Genomic DNA, 12749 nt, shown 5'->3' on the forward strand with positions numbered 1-12749 from the left:
TGTGGGATCATTTGATAGCTGTTCAACCAGATAATAATTAGGCTTGAGTTTTAAATTTGGATTTTTATTTTAATTTTTCCTTGAATAAAAGATTAGTTATACTCAATAGCTAGTGTGTTCATTAATTACCATTGTTAGCTTGACTGAATTAGAAATCACCAGCCAGATATCTGAGTGTATCTATAAGGACATTTTATAATATGGCTACATGATCTCTCTATGGTATGATTAAGGAAAAGGATTTTATTGTATACATGAGAAAGAGAGAGAGGAGAGAAAGAGAGAAAGAGAAAGAGACAGACACAGAGAGAAACAGAGAGAGAGAGAGAGAGAGAGAGAGAGAGAGAGAGAGAGAGAGAGAGAGAGAGAGAGAATATCCAGAGGCATCAAGAAGAGTAGACTGAACATGGCCATGGTCACCAGTCTAGACAAGACCAGTGATTTCTGTGACAAAAGAGAGTTTATCAGAATACCAGGAGATAAAGGATAGAAAAAAATATAGAAAGAAGCAGTAATGGGGGGCACGGTATATAACTGGTTTATAAACACAATGAATATCTGGGGATAGGGAAGCCTTCTAGATGGAAGGAGCATAGGGTACAGAGGAGGTGAGATGAACAAGAATGTTAGCATGGACTTTGAAATATGTAACAGGTATGTGTGATACTCAGGAAACCTGGAGGTCAACATGCAGATTCATATGGTGATAGGATCTAAAGGTAGATGGGAACACACACACACATGAGCATCTAAAAAATAGACCAAGCATCAGATTAAGAGAATATTGTTTATGATTCGTGTGTGTGTGTGTGTGCACTCATGCATGCTTGAGTGTGTAGAGTGTATGGAGTGTGTGGAGGTCAGAGAGCAGTGGTTGTAATACAGTTCTTTTCTTCCATTGAGGGATTTGGTTATCAAACTCAGGTTGTGAGGTTCTTGTGACAAACACTTTACCTTCTGAGCTATCTCACTAGCATGATGTGTTTCCCTGCTAATTAATTTTGACTTTGGAGAAGCTGAGGCACAAAGAAGCTAAGGAAGCTGCTTTTCTGTGAGCATAGGTCATTTAGAAACTTGTGTACATTATAATTAATAATCTCAAGTCACACTCTATGTATTCTTCCTGTTTATTAATAATAAAACCACACCCTCAACTCATTAACTTAATACTGAGGAAACAATACAGTAGTTGTCAATGTGTATAATGTTCTCTGTAACTGTTCTCTGCAGGTGTTATGACTTTAACCTGTGTGAACATGGATGGGAGAGTTCTATTGCTTTGGGGGAAACTGAGTTTCAGAGAAGTTGTTAAAATTTCAAGAGGTCACACATCTGCCAAGAAAAAATAAAACTATGCAAATAAATTGTATTAAAATTATTAGAACTTTGATTTCTTTTGAAATGTTACTGGGTATAGCTTGTCATTATGAAACCTTTAAATTTAAAAGTTGGTTCTAGTACAAAGCTTGATATTTTTTGGCTTTGAGTAACAAATTTATTTATTGTTACTTTATTGCCTGAGTCCCATAGGAATTTTTCTATTTACTTCTCTGTCCAGTGGAGACAGCAATATGTGTTGACTCAGGTGCATGAGAGAATCTGACCTTTTGTCTATCTTTGGTTCTGGTTTCAAAAGAATGTCTGCTTCCCACCTGCTTCTGCTTGTATTCTGAACACTGTTTGCATTTAATTTTAAAGTATCTCTGTTTTCCGTCATATTTACTTCTGACTTTTAATGGTGCATTCATTTATATTTTTCATGCTTTCCAATTTATCTTTTTTTAAAAACTGCAGCCAAAAATATAATGGAAGAGATCAATGAAGAATGAACTCCTAAAGAGAGAAAGGAAGATAAACATTACAAATAAATTAAATCAGTAAGGGATGGATGTAGCAGACTTGTAGAGGGCAATTGCTTAATTATGCTACATGCCAGATATGTAAGGACTGAAAAGAATATCAATGTCTGCCTCTGTGCATTGGCAGGTTCTTTAATTATTTTAAATACAGATCCACGGGATGGATAACTGACTTGGTGGACCATCAGAGATACTTCTCTTCCATGGCCAAGACTTAGGTCGCATGACTCACAAGTGCTTGAAACTCCAGCTCCAGGAGATTCAAGTCCTTTGGCTGCCATTGTCACAGCACTCACATGCACATACCCAACTATATCCACTTAACAACAATAAAAGTTAATGATCAAATGTTCTATTTCTTGTTCTGCTATACAACCATTGATTTTAGGGACAATTTCCATGACTGCTCTCTCTGACATAAATATGATAGTATGCATAGTTAAGTTTACTGAATCATTTGAGTTATTGAATTTATTCCTCCTCATGTTAATCATTTCAGATTTAGTTTTATTGATATTAGCATGCCATGTGTCTTTCAGCCATTTATTTTTAACTTACATTATGGGTAAAATTAGAATTTTAAAATTTAAAAATTAAACCATGTACAAACAGATGGGCAGGAAAATAATTATTAGAATACAAGATAATCTTATCAGTGTTGAGTTAAATTAAAACTTAAAAAGAAAATTACTATTTTAACATTATATATTGATGAGTATTTTAAAAATTAGTGACATTCTTGTTTTGAATTTCTTTTACAAGAATGCGATAAAACTGATTCATGGATTTCTGAAAGAACTGTGTGTGAACCTAATTTTTGTGTAAAGAATATTCAAATATCAACTAAAATAAACTTTTATAATAAACATGCAACAAAAGGCACAAGAGTACTGATTGAAGCAAATTAACTGGAAACTAACTGTCAAAACCTAGAGTCATTAAATAAGTGAAACTACATTTGAAATCAGAAAAGGCAGTAATTCAGTAAATGGTTTTGTCATTTATATAGGGACGTGGAGTGCTCATACCAATTTTATTTGTAATTAGATTACATCCTACATGTACATACATTTGTACATTAAAAGTGGTTGAATGCAGAAATATTAAACTATTAACACTGCTTTGTGATCTCAAGGTTGATGGAAATGAAAGGGAATGAGCAAAGGAAGAACATTAGCATTTAAATTATAAGTACATGTAGTCTTGGATCTTTACAGATGTGCATTTATTTTCTAGCTAGAAATGAAAATGAAGCCAAAAAGATCTTACAATAGTACTACAAAAGAATTTCTATTGAATGAATTATATACAATCTAGAAAAATATTTTCTAATATGTGAAAGTTTTTGACACCAAGTAGATTGAAAATAGAAAGTATTTATAAATCTTTTCATGTAAAATTAATAATGAAGCTTAATATGTGGTATTTTTACTTTAAAAGAAGGTATCACAATGTGATACTTTATTATTATGCCATTTTAATTGCTAGAATCTGTGTGCTTTATTGTGAATGTGTTCATTTTGAATTTTTGACCCCAGGCAATGTCATTATAACTTTGAGTTCCTTTTCATAGATGAGAAAATGTTACAAATCAAAGAGATAAATTATAAACAAAATGAATTAAATCTGACACTAAAACTTTGATTCTCTTTGTCTTTTTGGAACAAAGAACTTTTAGAGAGTTCGTGATAAATGAATAAATATGAAAGAGAAAGTCAACAATTTTGTTGTAATGACATTTATGAGAAACATCTCATTGATTATTCAAGTAAGAAAACCAAGAAGCAAATTAATGTTAAAATGTAAAAAAAAAAAAAATCTACAACCTAGTTAAACATTTTCCTAGATCATCTTCCAGCTAAGGTGGGACTTGCAGGTCTATGTGTGCTCAGATTTCAGGATATAAAAAGAAGGATAGTGTGAGACTCAGCCGTGAGATGGAGATCTCTGATCTCATCTTATTCATGTGTTGTCCTTGTCTATCACAACTTAGATAAATATTTATTTGAGGATATGTATCATGTTTCTGCCTAAGAAAAATGCATTTGGATTTTTCTATCGCTGGATGCCACAAAGTTCAAAAATAACACACCATCTTTAAGGTCTAATTCAGGATAGAATGTGATGTTTCACATTTGTAACAGTACATCTTTGGAGGCTGTTTCAAGAGGATTGCAGTAAACTGATTTTTATCAAGTTGAGCTATACTGAGTTCCATGATAACTTGCACTACAATTCAAGGTCCTGTCTCAATAAACAAAACATCCCCAAACACTATGAAATACTAAGAGCAATGCTTTTGTTTTTGAACTTGGAAGATTTAAGATATAGGACAGCACTCAGTTCATAGCCAACACTGGAAAAAAATTGTTAGCGTTAACAAATTGATAGGTTTCCATAGCCTTGCCTGTAGCAGAGGCATTGATGTTAGCTGGGACTTGTAAAGGAGACCCCAAGATTCATCAGCCTACTGTTCACTCCATGTGCTATATTTTCTGTATCCTCAAAGCCATGCATCCTTCAATTATGCTTTGATCCATTTTCCTTTTCGTTTCTAATACATTACTCTTTGGTAAGCCTCTATACAACACTGAATGCATTCAAAATTCAAGTGGAGCTCCCAAAGGCCAACCCATCATCTTTTCATCTGTTACCAGATCCTTTCACAGCATTGTATTAGGATTAAGTACATGTTACTAACACCATTTGTCCCTAAAATATAATATTTTCAAAACAATAGATATTTATTACTTTATATTACTATGCATGAAAATTCTAAAATCAATTTTTTGTAGTAAAATCAAGTAAAAGCCAATATAAAAATAGAATTGGAGGGTATACATTTCTATCCTTTTATTTCTGTTTATAGAAATTTTCTTGAAATTATTGGCTCCTGGATATTTCAACTCATTAACTATTTTTACCATCATACTTTGATTTTTTTTTAACCACTAATCTACTGCTTCCTACTTATACAATTCTTTGGGATTATGTTCTTCCAATGTAGGAATTCCAGGATAGCATTTCCAGGTCAAGTTTCAGCATTTTGTCATATTTACAATATTTCTATTTAAATTTTGAAATATAGCTACAGGAATGGATAGATCAGCATGTCTTCAGACTATTATTCGTTCAAGTACTGTCCATGTAGAGCACACGGTCCTGAACCATTGTAAAGCAGATTACCTATAGTCTCTAACTCACTCAATTTTCTCCATTGTGCTTCTCATACTGATTTGAAGGTTTCTATATCATCTAAGCTCTACAATTCACTCCTCTCCATAATTTCAGTAATAAGAGTCCCTGGTTCTTCTGTCTCAACTAGTCACATACTCTAAGGGACAGGAATAGCCTTCCTGTAGTCACCTGTAATTAACATTTCTTTATATTGTTCTTAATAAATATCTCAAGCATTCCTTTGAATCCCCCTAGTACACTTCTCCCATGACTTGGGAGTCTCTTTGTAGAAGAACTAGATCCTTTGACAGAGAAAACCAGAAGCTTCCACTCTATTCTACATTTAAAGTTTTCATTATCTTTAATAGCACTTGGCTAAATTTTTTGTTCATTTTTTTTAATGTTATCTTTTCCTTTTTCTTGCCACAAATAATGGGGTAGCTATGAAAGAGAGAAACTACAAGTATTGTCATTGATATTTTAGTTTGAGAACTGTGTCTGATGCAAATATCTAAAAATGTAAATGATCAACTTTCGTCTTATTTGGCAGTTTGCCACTAAGATTTGTCTTGTATATTTATCATATTTACAATTATGAGGAGAGCTAAACATATAGTAAAGTAGTGGATTGGCTACATTTCATATAGGAGTCCTGGGTTGAATTCTCGGTATAAAAAATATCACTTGCTTATTAAATCTGAAATTATAATAACCTATAAACACTGATTTAAATAAGAGTGAAATTTATTTTTCTACAGACAATTTTAGTTTACTAAACATACACTCTCAAAAGGACTTGGTTTCAGAAAAGTTATGTACAACGTGAAGAAACAAAGAAGGGAATTATGAGGTAGACAAAAGCTAAGAATGAGTATGTATGTGTGAATGTATAAGTATTTATATGAAAACATAATCATGTCTGCAAATGTAAGGACACAGGACCTATATAGAAGGGCACATATGTATGTTTTATGTACATTTTATCTTGATATTTTCAAAATAGTATTTTTGACAACCATATGACATTGTTATCTCAGTGTTTTCGAAGTTACAAATTAAGAATAAAAAAACACTCTGATTTTCATGTTTTTGCCTAGATTTGCTGTTTCTACTATGGCTGACGATGATCTGTCCTTTAAGCTTCAGCTAAATTTTAATCATATCTTTGGGGAGAAGAAAGCCTATGGCATTTTGGATGATAACAAATCCTGGGACTCTCATAAGAGGCTGCTCTGCACAGTCGCATGCTCTCACCAGGAAAATGCCATCCAAAAGTACATCTACAGGGTTCACTTTGTAGAACAGCAAGAAAAAATGCACAAAATCAGTAAGGTCCTTCCGTCCAAAGAGTTTTCCTGTGGAGAAAACTAAAGTCATGAGCCCTGTCTCTTACATTCAAAGGGGTAAATACTTACCTGGCAGAGGAGCACGAAGGTGGTTTTCCCAGGGTGAGGCTTATCCATTGCACTCCGGATGTGCTGACCCTTGCGTTTTTTTCCAAATGCGGGAAACTCGACTGCAGAATTTGTGGGAGTGGGGGACTGCGTTCGCGCTCTCCCTGAAAAAAAAAAAAGAAAGAAAGAAAGAAAGAAAGAAAGAAAAAAGGGAGTAAGCATTCTAAAAACATGGCTCTCCTCTCCTTTGGCAATGAAGATTAACACCCTGCCTAGTTTGGGAGACAGCAAAGTAAAGCACCATGTTTGTTTAATAAAGTATCAAGGATTAGCAGTTGTAAATAGAAACATCTGTTAGCATATTTATATCCTGCTGTTCTCTCATGAAATCCACATGGATCTCATGCAAACTGATCATCTCAATCACACAGAAGGCAACGAATGGACCTCGGAAGCAGAGCTACCATCTCTCAGTTCTGTACAAATGTCGTTTATCTGTCTTTGGCTGTAAAGATAATTTTTATTTGTCTGTTATGATTGTCATCTCTGAGGTTTTCTATCTCCATCTGTTAACCTAGGCCGAGTCCTTGAAGTTTCTAGCCTCCATACAATCTTATCTAGGCCTAAAATGTTTTCATCCTTTAAGTCTTACTGCGGAATAAACTCACTCTTTCTAGTTCTTTCTGAGCTCTGGCTGGTTGATTCAACTCAGCTGATGTGGTACAAACTCCTCTCCCAACTGACTAATTAAATCTACCCTCTCCTGACTTGTTCTGCTTAGTCTCATCCTAACTTTGTCAATCTATTCTAATCTTCTAGCCCTTACTCCTACTCCGGATTCATTCTGTGTTTACCTGTGTCTTGCTTGTTCTCTCTCTCTGCAACCTCGGACTCTATAACTGTCCCTGTGAAACTGCCTCCTTCCTTTTTCTTTGTTTCCCTCTGCACCACCCTCTCTTAAGTAGCCTCTTTATTATTCCTCTCTTTTCTATTGAGAGTTGAGCATAAACTATTGTGTCAAATCTTTCTCTGGTTCATCAGATTGTCTGCCACACAGTTATCATATTTAAACATGAGTGCTTCCTTCTAGCAACTAACTTTATATTCATTGTTTGGGATTAAAGATGTGTGCTAAGGCTGAGCCATACCACAAGTAGAAACAGCTTTTTTTTTTTCAGTAACTAACACAGTTTCAGGGTTTTCAGTGTGATCAAATATACAGCAACATTTGGAGCACTCAAAAAACCTACTACACAGTTATAAACAAAGACTGTATATTTTAATTGCTATTAAAACTGTCATGAAAATATTCTTCCTGATCTCCTATAGTTTAAAATTATGAGACCCTGTGAATTTAGCATGATCAACAAAGAAGAAAAATCTGGGCTTATACATTGTTACCAGCATGTAAAAGTTAGCAAAACAACCATGAGGAATCTATAGAATTGAATTATGTCAAGCAAAGATATCCATGGCATACATGATAGAATTTTCATAAAAAATATATTTTGTTCAATTAGTATTAAAACTTGGAAAATATTGAACCAGAGAAATGTAATGCAATTGATACTGAAATAGAAAGGTATACATTCTAAAACCATGGATGCATTATCAAAAGATTAATTCCAATTCAATATCAATTAGTGTATAATAATTTTACATACATTTTTATAAATTTTAATTCTGTAATATATTTACCCTCTTCAACTACTCTCAGATTCTCCCCACCTTCCTGTTCACAGATATTCTCTCTCTTTGCCCGAAAAAAAAAACCCTATAAATAAAAGAAAAATTAAAGAAAATATGCAAAACCAACAAGATGAAAAGTATGCAAACAAAAAAAATGTACAGATGCACACATATCCACAAGGACACAGACACAAAAAACCCCAGACACACAGACACACAGACACACACATACACATACACACATACACACACTCTCTCTCTCATACACACACATATATACACACACATATACAAAACCCCAAAACAACAACAAAAACCATGGAATTTTTTCTGTATTAGTCATGCCCTGTAGTGTGAATAAAAAGTCTACCAGTAGGAGGATACAGCAACTCTAAATACTTATGTGCCAGACACAGCAGCAAATAAGTTCTTAAAAGAACCATTTTGATAGCCAAAATCACACACTGACCAGAGCATTGTGATAGTGGCTGAGTTCAAGACTCAACTCTTACCAAAAGCTGGCCAGCTAGACACAAATCTACTGAAAAAAAAGCTCTAGTAAAATTGTAGTGGGTTGGCCTAACCATGTCTGTATTCTAATGCTAAGTGTTGGCCTCTAAGAATTGTGTCTAAATGTAACTTCTGAGAACCTGCTCCTAGTTAATTTTGATTGATAAATAAAGATTTCAATAGCCAATAGCTGGGAAAAAGAGACGTAAGTGGGGTTTAGGTTTGCAGGGCTTTAGACTACAAGTAGGAGAGAGACAGAGACAGAGCCTTCATGCCTCAGAAGTGTGTGCAGGAAAGAGACAAAAAACTGCTGTGGGGGCTGGAGAGATGGTTCAGCAGTTAAGAACACTGACTGCACTTCCAGAGGTCCTTAGTTCAATCCCCAGCAACCACATGGTGGCCCATAACCATCTGTAATGGGATGCCATGCCCTCTTCTTGTATGTCTGAAGATAGCTACAGTGTATTCACATATATAATATAAAAAGCTGCCATGGAAGAGTAAGAACATGCAGGAGGGAGAGTTGCCAACAGAAGAAGAACATACAGGAAGAGAGAGAGGCTCCATATAAATAGCTCCATTTAAATAACATGGCATAGAGGGCTGCTAAATTGGGTAAAGAGCAACCAAAAAGCAATATAGAAATTAGTGAGTAGTAACTCAGAGTTATCAATGGGAAAGTAGATTCTAACAACATGGAGGTTACAGAGATGCCCAGAGACTGAGAAGATTAAGGTATATTAAAATATAAAGCTGTGTATGACTTTCATTCAGAAACATAAATGGTCAAAGGTGGGAAGTAACACTACACCAGGATAATTAAAATATTCTTATTACATAAAATAACAGTATAAATCAAATGGGCTTAACAGTCATCTATAGAACATCCCACAAAACATAAAAGACTGTGCTTTTTTCCAGCAGTCTAGGAATCTTCTTCATAATTTCTTGATATTTTAAAGATACAAGTTAACTAATACATACAGTTTTTTGTATTCTTTGATAAGATTTACCCATCTAGTGCAGTTTGGCAAAGTACAAATATATTCCTTTTTTACCCAAGAGCTCTTCAAGGAGTATCTGATTCAGTTAATAATTTATTCTCATATTATTATATCATGTTTTCCTGATATTGCCAAAATATTAGGGAATAGTTCCAGTGTCTTTGTAATCATTAAAATAATGATATTCACCCATACTATCAGAGACCACATGCTGTACTGTCATTTTCATTACACACACACACACACACACACACACACACACAGAGAGAGAGAGAGACAGAGACAGAGACAGAGACAGAGAGACAGAGAGACAGAGAGACAGAGAGACAGAGAGACAGAGAGACAGAGACAGAGACAAAAAGAGAAACAGAGAAAGACAGAGACAGAGAGAAACAGAGATAGAGAGACAGAGAGAACACATCAATTATTAATACTTCTCAGTAGAATACTACATGAAATATTTATTCTGCTAACCAAAGATCTTTGTTTGATTTCACTTCAGGCTATAACCAACAGTATTCCCAAGAAAGTTAGTCTTTAAACTATAACTCCAATGATTTGATAATGAAATATCTCACCAAATGGTCCATGGCCTGAAAGCTTAACCACCAGCAGGTGTTTCCAGCACTGCAGGTAATGGAGAATGCTCTGCTCTACTGAATGAATATATTCACTGTTGCAGTCATAATTTGTTGGCATTATTGAGAAATGATAGGATAAGTAAGACTTGATTTTTGGCTGGCAAAAGTGGGTCACCAAGGGATCTTCTTTCTGACCCCTTATTCTTGATCTGTCTCTAGAGTATCATGAGCTGGACATCTGTGTTCTATGGTGTTCTCTCTTACATCTTACTCCAGGTGACATTCTGACACATTTCAATCCAGAAGCATTCGTGCAACTGATTATAGATTGAAGCTTTTAAACTCCTGAGCCAGAAAATGTCTTTCCTTAATTTAAATTATTATCTTAAGTATTTTGTCACAGCCATGAAAAGACTAACAACAATTAATGGAAAGGAACATATATCCAACTTTCAGTATTTGGCAAATATTTGAACTTGTATTATTCATTCAAACTTGATAGTTTCCTTATATTTAGAAATTTTTTCCAGTGAAAGTCATAAAATATATTAATAACTATATTTTAGGATCTAATTGGATTCTATTGAAAAACGACTATTAATTGTGAATTGTTCTGCAAATGTATGCACAGGTCAACTATCATTTTAAGTTTAAACTAAGCAAAGAGTTAAATGTCACATTGCATGAATGTATTGGTGTGGCTTCACAGTATTATGGGAAGTGATATGTAAGAAACCATCACAGTATACTATATGTTTAAGAACACCATTAAAATATTCTCTTTAGAAAATAATTATCGGGGAACTGCTAATTTCCTTTATTTTTCTTTTGACTTTCCTTTAGTTTCCCTAACCTAAATATCAGCATTTCATTAACTAAATGTAGATGGAATGAGAATCCATAACTGTTCTATAAAACCAAAATCAAGATGATTTATAGAAACATATAAGGGTACCAGATTTTCAATTCTAACTTTAATTTCTAATTCAGTAAATTTCAGGAACTATAACAGATGAAATCTCTCTGTTTCACTTTAGAATTTTATCATCTAAAAAAGAGCCAAATTATGTAATAAGTGGAGTTAAGCCCTTAGTTTGACTGACTGGAACTTACAATGTTGGACAAGCTGACTTTGAACTCACGTAGACCCACCTGCCTCTGCCTCCTGAGTGCTAGAACTAAAGCAATGAGCCACCATGCTGAATTCTGCAAATATAGTTTAAAAACACCTTCATAGTTTAAAAACAAGTCATTCTTGAAATTCAAGCAAATAGGAAAGATACAATGTATTGCTTGACTGTAGGGAGCAAAGCTTATCAGTCAAAAAAATAAATGCTTATGTAATGCTGAGATATTGAAAAACATAGAGTTTTGCATATTTTTTCATTGAACAGTATTGAAAATAAGTTTATTTGATTTGATGGTGAACTAAATACACATATTTTCAAGGGATATACAAATATATATATATATATTTATATATATATGTATATATATACTGTATATATATTGTGTATATATATATATATATATATATATATATATATACTGTATTTTCTTGGTGGATTACATTGGCATTTGAATTCACAAGGAATCTGAAAGGTGTTTATTCCACTGGTTACAAATAAGTCAATCTCTTTGTTTATAACCAGAATGAAACTACCTGAGCAGAGAAGGCATATTGGATGGATTGACATAAGAAATAAGTTCAGCACCTACATAAAGTGTCAAAATTACTAAATCCCAAAAATAAAATGGCTAAAATGATCTGAATTTGAATTCAGATGAATTTCTTTTTACTTTAAGATTATTAATACATTTCCTTCTTAATAGAACATTGCCTTTGACAACCTAAGAGTTGCAACAGGTTTTGAAGCCCTTAAGCATATTGCAAGTTTTCCACCAGAAGACATGCAAATTTCTAAGCAGGGTCCCTAAAGAAGTGCCCATAGAGGCATATGATGACATCTTACTCCATGTTGGTGCAATGCTTTCTGGCTGTATCACAAAGAAGTTTGCTTTGCTGATTTGATGGCAGGTTAGTTTGGGTCACATTTTTAACAAGTTCCCTTTCTGTAACCTTCCTGTTTTCATTCTCTAGAGCTTTCTTCTGTGCCCACATTTCCCAGAGAATATGTGTATGGTATAAAATGTTAATAGTTTTCAATGCTGACTCTTCAGTCAGCAGAATCACCTTTGAAAGCAGCCACTTGGTGATGATAATACTATCTTTACATGGTTCTCTTGAAATAGTGGCTAATGGATTGCTACTGGTGGTTTTAGAAATAAGAACAGGAGGCAGAGTTTAAAATACTGGTAGTTCTGTCCTGTGAGATGTCAGTATAGGTGGTGACTTATAACCTTTGGAGCCTTTCTCATTGTATATGCAATATCTTTCACTGTGTGGGAAATAAAATCAGCAATATGCTGGCTATCAAAAGTTTATTAGACTTTGTAGATTCAACATTTTTTGAATCTGATTCTTTTTTTTTTAGTCTTTTTTTTTTATTATTTTAGATATTTTCTTTATTTACA

At 33.9% G+C, this 12749-nt stretch overlaps 2 pseudogenes; both read left to right on the forward strand.

Annotated features, from left to right (window-relative positions):
• Positions 1-631: 631 nt before the first annotated feature.
• Positions 632-12749, forward strand: part of LOC116104533 — a 33462-nt pseudogene continuing 21344 nt past the window's right edge.
• Positions 6444-6598, forward strand: LOC116071482 (annotated as a pseudogene).

This window comes from Mastomys coucha, unplaced genomic scaffold, assembly GCF_008632895.1.
Source record: "Mastomys coucha isolate ucsf_1 unplaced genomic scaffold, UCSF_Mcou_1 pScaffold22, whole genome shotgun sequence".
Classification (NCBI taxonomy): Eukaryota; Metazoa; Chordata; class Mammalia; order Rodentia; family Muridae; genus Mastomys; species Mastomys coucha.